At 35.0% G+C, this 7,370-nt stretch overlaps 1 pseudogene; it reads left to right on the top strand.

The window, feature by feature from the left end:
• Positions 1 to 5,639: 5,639 nt before the first annotated feature.
• LOC101723817 (poly(A) polymerase alpha-like) lies at positions 5,640 to 6,836 on the top strand (annotated as a pseudogene).
• Positions 6,837 to 7,370: the final 534 nt, after the last annotated feature.

Below are 7,370 nucleotides of genomic sequence, written 5' to 3'. Positions count from 1 at the left end.
GCCACTCATCTGCTCTCAATCTTACTTGTGTAGAATCAAGTCTGAATACAAACTCTGCTCCACATGCAGTGAACTGAACTCTCCTCCCACAAGGGAGAATATCTTCATAATATTATTTTCTTCTGTACAGGAATTCATCTGTATGGAGATGTGTCTTGTCTACTCCATTTGTGCATTTATTCCATTATATGTTTATATCACTATACATGTGAGGATATTAGTTTTCACCAATACTACCTCAGATACTTACTTGGAAATACTCAGATGACTTCATCAAATACTGCATTATTTTATCGGATAAGTTTTTCCAGCTTAGGCCACTGGGTGTACTTCCAGTTTGAATTCTATGTGCCTTTGATAAGGTCCCATCCAAAAATTTTTTGAATAATTTAAGACAATCCCATAACTAAGGACCTTGTGAATGAAGTTAAAATGACTTGTAGAAAGTATCTAAACTTACACAATACAGTTAATGACACTTGATCTTCTAAGAGTAAGCATAATTTTGTGTATGTATACATATGGCTAGTGGGTATATATGTCATGAAATCACAAGGTGACATCATAGTCATGTTCACTGTTAAAATCCTTTCAGGCATGCTTCCTAATGTCTCCATTTTCCTATGACTTGGTGTGTACTTTTTCCCACATAATGGTCATTAGTTTCTCTCTTTGAAATTTTGTAATGCAGAAAATTAGACATTTATTACAGTTACCCCTGAAGATTTAATGCAGCTGGCAAACAACCATGTCTGTTTTTGTGGTATAAAAGCTTCTCCACGCACATGGTTTCTGCTTTTGTCAACCAGGCATATGATTTCTGATTTTGTCCTGATTCTTTTGTCCAAAGGGGACACAAATTACAGCATTCAATATTCTTTGTTACTCTTCTTAAGAGCAGTCTTTTCCAGATATAATGAGTCCAACAACAAGGGAAGAAAGAGAGCTAGAAAACAGAATGTGGTACAATTTACCAAACATTTCTTCTACAGTCAACACATCTGTAAGGATGGGAGTTGACTCATTTATGTCTAAATTAAAGGAAGAATGTTCAATTAGCAGTGAATAGGGGGGTTTGACAGGAGTGATGAGTAGACAAGGAAATCAGAGTTGAATCCTTCTGTCATAGATTGTCAAGTGATGGCAAAGTCCTGAACTTGAGACATAGTGCTAAAAATCATCAGGAGGAAGAATTTTGAGATAAGTCTAGGATGCAAGACCAAGGAGGATTAGATGGTTTTGAGAATGGGAATAAAAAAAAGATTAATGTGAGAGTTTTAGAACCTGTGTGGTTATTTTTACATGCATGTGACTCTTATAGCCATCCTTAAGGTTGCCCTTAACAAACATACATAAACAAACAAACAAGCAAGCAAACAAGCAGACATCTCTCCTTTGCTGTTCGACAAGCATGAAGTTTCAGTTATGCAAAGTACATACATTCTGAGTTGTGTATCTAATAAATGTTTAAAACAGCAGGTTGCACAGTAAGCATTCTTACCACAGTCACACAAAATTCCCAATGTGTGCTTCCTTTGAAAATGATCAGTCCTGGAAAATGCCTGTGAGAATACCATTGAGGATCCCTCTTTGCTCACTGCCTGTTTATGGGCCTTTGTTATCATGGTCAGCAAATGCCTTCCTCACAGCGGTCGATTAGTTTATTGACTTGCTGGCTTCTCAAGTTATTGATTAGCATGCGGAAGACTCATCGATATGTTCATTGGATCGCATGCATTTAATAGAGGGCTCTGACTCCTTATAGTCCTGTACTTTAGAAACAATTGCTTCACATATTCTTCATCTTCCATGCCCTCCCTGCCATTCTGACACCCACTCTCCGTCGCATCTCTATGCCTTTGATGATAGTGAAACCTTTGTTCTTACTCTGCATCTTTCAGAGAAGCACATTCTTTTTGGTTTGGAATGATGCAGGAGCTCTTTGTGTTGCTAGCAACTCAGAGCAGCTGGTTATGAAAGGCTACATTACATGACAGTTTCTGAAAAATTAAACTTGTTAGCTCTAAAGATACAATTCTTTCAAATCAGAAATGTGCCTCTTTCAACAATAATGGAATTTTTTATATAATGAAGAATGCATCATCTAAAGTGGCAGCTATTAATAATTGGAATGAAAATTATAGCATAAATAAATGTCATGACCTTGAAGCTACTTTTTACTGAAAGAAGCATTTTACTGACTTCTATTTTTATATTTCAATTTTAAATAATCCAATGAATCTGCAACAAAATAGACTAAAATCATTCATTTCAGATTATGGGTATTATATATTCAATTTTAAAAGGGGAAAATAAGGATTTAAACAGTACAGAGAGGGTACAAGATTATTAGGAATAAAGCTCAAATGCTCCTACAGATAGTGATTAATAAGCTAGCCAGAAATTCCATCTGCAGATGTCTGGACTCCCGTGAGACATTTCCTGCACATTCAAAGCTCGTCACAGAAATCTTCACTTAGCACCAGAGGACACTGAAGCATTAAAAAAAAGACTGTTAGTGTGTGCTTAGGGGCAGATGCCATCCCAGAGAAAGGAGCAAGTCCATGCCAGCAGGAGCTGACAGCAACCTTGTTTCATGAGAAAGATTTGCATGTTAAGAAAGGAATTAGGATATTTACAGTATATATTTACAGTACAGGAATATTTCAGTATTCATAGAATGAAAAACATCTACTTATTCTTACAACTGTCATTATTTTTTGTGATGGTAAGATGTACATGAATGTATCTTATTAAGTTCTAAATGTCATTAGAGTACTTATTCAGCCCCAGTAAAATATCCAAATTTTGTAAGTGACTCCTGCTAAAAATACTTTCTTTGGATAAAATTTCAAGAATTGATATTGACAAGAATGAAGTAGTTCATTGTGTATACAAATGAGTCATTATTATTATGTAGGGTCATTCATTATCACTAAGAATCATTTCTTATTAATTGCTATGAAAGTTCATTATAATTAATGCCAACAGGAAAGGTAAAGCTATAATTCTTACATATTTATAATGTTGACTACCAATTATTTTTTCATTATACATTATTTGAAATATATTTTGACATTTTCTATTGAGTTTGTAGCAGTTTGAATTCTATTAAAACATTCCGTCTTTTAAAATCCAACATCTAAAAGCCACTCTAATATTCAATTCATTTTAAGAAAATAATTCATTTTATATATATATAAAACCTATATATATATAGGTTGACATATCTTTTTTGTTTTTTAGCCTCCTTATGCAAATAAAATATTACTGATGGCTGACAAACTAAATCTAAATTAATCAAATAGTAAAGTAATAAATGGACTCAGCATTTCTATGCAATTATCCATGTGGTAGTTTCTATAATGGGATTTTCAATCAAAAATATCTCAGAGTGCTCTTTTTTGTCTTTTTACATTTTAATGTGATACCTGAAATCCTAGCCATCTTTGATCCCCTGTGCTTCTACCCTTCCTTCTCCTCACTTTTCCTAACCTCCTTCCCCATTTCAAAGATGTCTGACTCCCTGTTTTCTACCATCTCTTCTTTATTTTAGTCTAATCTTTTTGGGGGGAGGGGGGACTGGGGATCAAACTCGGGACCTTGCACTTGTGAGGCAGGCACCACAATCACTGAGTTAAATCCTTGGTCCATACTCTAATTTATTTTTATACTTTTGGGTTCTCAAATCAGAAAAATTTTATGATACTTAACTTGTGTTTTAGCCTGGAGCTGAATGATTAGAAACATACTTCTGCCTACTTCAGATATGTCTTCAGTACATGCTGGAATTTATTTAAATATAATCTTAAATTATAGAATTACCATTTATTTATTCACCTAGAATATAGGGCTTCTGAAGTCAGTTCATGATTTTATAGCTTATATAATCATTGACTCGAAAGGAAAATTTAATTCTCAAGTTTTTTCATTTTCTTGTGAGAGGTAGGCATGAAACAATCTTGAACTATTTTTGCATGGTACTGCAACCATTCCCAGGAACCTAACAGGAGCCTACACAGAAATCCCTAGCATGAGGAGGTTGATTTAGATGAGAGGAAAGGCAGTGCATGAATTGGAAGGTACACCTAGTGGATAAAGCTTAAGCAACTCTTCTCTGTTGAAGGAACATTTCCCATTAGAGTTGGTAACTCACTGTGCTGGCAATAAATAGTGCTCTTCAGCTCATGCAGACCCTTCAGGATTTTACTGTGACCAATCGTCCAGGTTGGGAGATAACTTCAGGTTACCCATTCAAAATGGACTAAGTAAAAGAGCAGTCTCACTCAGAAGCAAGTGTGAAGGAAATTCAGTAATATAATTTCTTCCAGGAAATAGAAATTTGATTGGTATATGAATGTGTCAGGAATTCCTGTTAAAATGAATGACTAGAATTATGATTCACAAAAATTCCCATAAAGTGTCTACAATTTTGACTGATTATCATTTCTGTATCATTATAGGAATTATGTTTTGAGTCATCTATAGGCAAAGAAACATAGGATAGGGTAGTGGACAAAGGAAAATACCGAAGTAAATACAATTGTGGTTTCATCAGCAATTATAGAGCTGACAATGAAATAGTTACACTATTTATTATTTGCTGCTCTGATATTTATCATCTACTCATCTGTTGGTCTCACAATCTTCTATATATTCTAAACTTTATAATCTTCTTTTACTTAAATGTTTTACTCCTAATATTGTATGTAAGGTATATTCTGAACGATTTAATTTTTGTACATTAGTAAATTAAAAGTATAATTGACTTTGATTTAGCAAAGAAATAATTATCTCCTAGACACTAATTTGGTAATCATTAAGACATTAGGTTTTTAATGTTTGGAAGAGAATGAATAGGTTTTTCTTAATAATAGAGTGATTGTATCATGTTAGATGGGAACACTCTACTTTTATTGACTAAAACTTTCAGTATATATTGAAAGAGTGAATTATCAGACATGATATATAACTGAACATGGTTTATTTTCTTTAAATGATTCCACAAGTACTGCAGGAAATGATGTTAAGGTTACATCCTTCAGATTTCTTTGTAAGTTCTGGGATGTGACATGTTTTCTAACAATTAATGATTCTTGTGTGATAATAGCAAAGCAGAAATGAGGGAAAGCCATGTATTTTTTGTTCTATTTCTGCCACAAGTTTGTAATTTTGTTATCATCTTCTTCCTGCCCATTTTCACAAGTTCATGGCTGTCCAGAACGAGTGCTCTCTTAGCTATATCCATTCCCATAGTTTTGCTGCCTTCCTCTAAGTACAGAACGGTGAGGTTTTGAAGGTAAGCACTACAGGGAGAATTTCCCATTGGAATTGGTTACTTTCTAATCCTAACAGTGACATTTTTGCTCTCCAAATTTAGAAAAAATTAAGCAGAAAAGAAATGAATAATCAGGGAAAAGACCCATTCATGACATTGAGATCATTAAAATACACTGCCTTGAGTAGCACTGATTACGGTGTTGGGATGAAGAGTAGCAGTTGCACTTCAATCTGTGGCAGTGGGTCCTGGAGGGGCCTTGGACTCAGGGCTGGGTTGGGTCCCCCACCAGCCTCAGTCGATCCTGCCCAGTGAGCTTCTGATGTGTGGTAGAGACTGGGCAGTGACCGTGCAGAAGGCAATGCCATTTCCAGTTACTACACAGCCACCCTGACAAGCAGTCACCACGGAAACACTGTGGCATCGCTTTCCCACACGCTTAACTTCCCCGAGGAGACCAGCTGCTCACTCACGCAGAAGCTAATCAGGACTCTGCGGGCCTTAGAGGTTCACAAAGAAGATGAGGAGCTGCAGCACAGGATCTTAATCTTTGGAAAATTAAAGAACCCTGTGAAAGAGTGGAAAGGAGAAATCAGGGAAAGCAAGAATTTTCCAAAATCTTCAACTGAAAATGCTGCAAAAAGTTTACATTTGGATATTTTAGATTAGGAGTACATTCAAAAAATGCTAATCTCAATGCACTGTGTTTTACACTGTGGCAAGTAGAATGAAGACTTTTTCAGCTCACTCTATGAGAAATTGATACTACAAGAAAAAGTAAAAGATGTAAGTTCTGTTGAGGAGGCATTTGTCCCAGTTATCAAACTGTTTGAATGCAATAGACATTGATATTTTGTTTCCATGATTAGCACTGCAGACTATTCCAGAATATTTGGAATTACAAGACAACAGCCTGCTTAAAAATTTAGATATAAGATACTTAAGTCTTAAATGCTATAACATATATTCCAATATATTAAGTTTCCCCAGCTGTGTTTCCTGAGCTATGCTAGTCATAAGAACTTGCCAGCTTTATCCAAATGCAATAGCATCAATTCTTGTACATGCACTTTTCTTGGTATTTTGCAAGTGTGAATGATCAAACCCAGTACTTTTGAAACAGTCTGAAGAATCCAATCTTTATTTTTCTGTGTAGAACCCAAAGGTGTACCACAGTATTGGGTGGTATATTATGCCTAAAAAAGAGCTCCAAGAACAATGTGTCCATTTCAACATGGAGGTCATTGTTGAGGAGTTTAAACAATGTCTTGCTATCACAGATGAAATCTTGCTGAGAAATGCGGAAAGGTCCAAACTTTTGGAAGTGCCAAAAACTTCTTTCAAAAGTACAAGCATTATACTTTGAACATTATACTTCTAATAAGTGCATCATTGGAAAAATAATGACTAGAATGGGGGTGGGTAGTATAATAAAACTCCAAATCCTGTATGGAAGTTGGAGAAGAATGAATTAATGACATTGTCTTATGTGAATTCACAGTCATTTCCAATACTTCCCCCAAAAAAGTTCTTGCAAGAAAGAATTTCATACAACTGATATCTACAATGCGTTTAGCTTTGATGCATTGTTTGAAAAACTTACAATACAAACTTGCCTTTTGGGTATAAAGTCTTTTCTCTGATTATACACTTTGCAGTCCTATTAGAATAAAAGCCCATTTCTCAACACAAATCTTAAATGCCAGAAGAGCTTGGAGTTAAGATTTTCATGCCCTAAAAGGGAACAATTGCCAACCTACAGTACTATATCCTGCAGGAGTATCCTTCAAAACTCACAGAGAAATAAACACTTTCTGTGTCAAAGTGTACCTAAAAAAATTTATGACTACAAAACCAGCATTGTGTAAAATCTTCAAATAACACTAAACAGAGAAAATAAAATGAACATCACCAAAGAACCCAAAAGAAACAGGACACCTCAATGGGAAAGTAGCTCAACAGAAGGAAAAACATAAAGGAATAAACCATAGAAATTAATGCAATGACAGGATTTAATGAGTATCTTTCAATAATAACAGTTAATGTAAATGCTCTTAACTCTCCAATTAAAGTCACAGACTGCCAGATAGGG

Source organism: Heterocephalus glaber, unplaced genomic scaffold (genome assembly GCF_053883595.1).
Source record: "Heterocephalus glaber isolate CG9 unplaced genomic scaffold, H.glaber_assembly_v1.0 deba00001737, whole genome shotgun sequence".
Classification (NCBI taxonomy): Eukaryota; Metazoa; Chordata; class Mammalia; order Rodentia; family Bathyergidae; genus Heterocephalus; species Heterocephalus glaber.
Note: the sequence above shows the minus strand (reverse complement) of the source record. Positions and strands in the feature narration are given on the sequence as shown.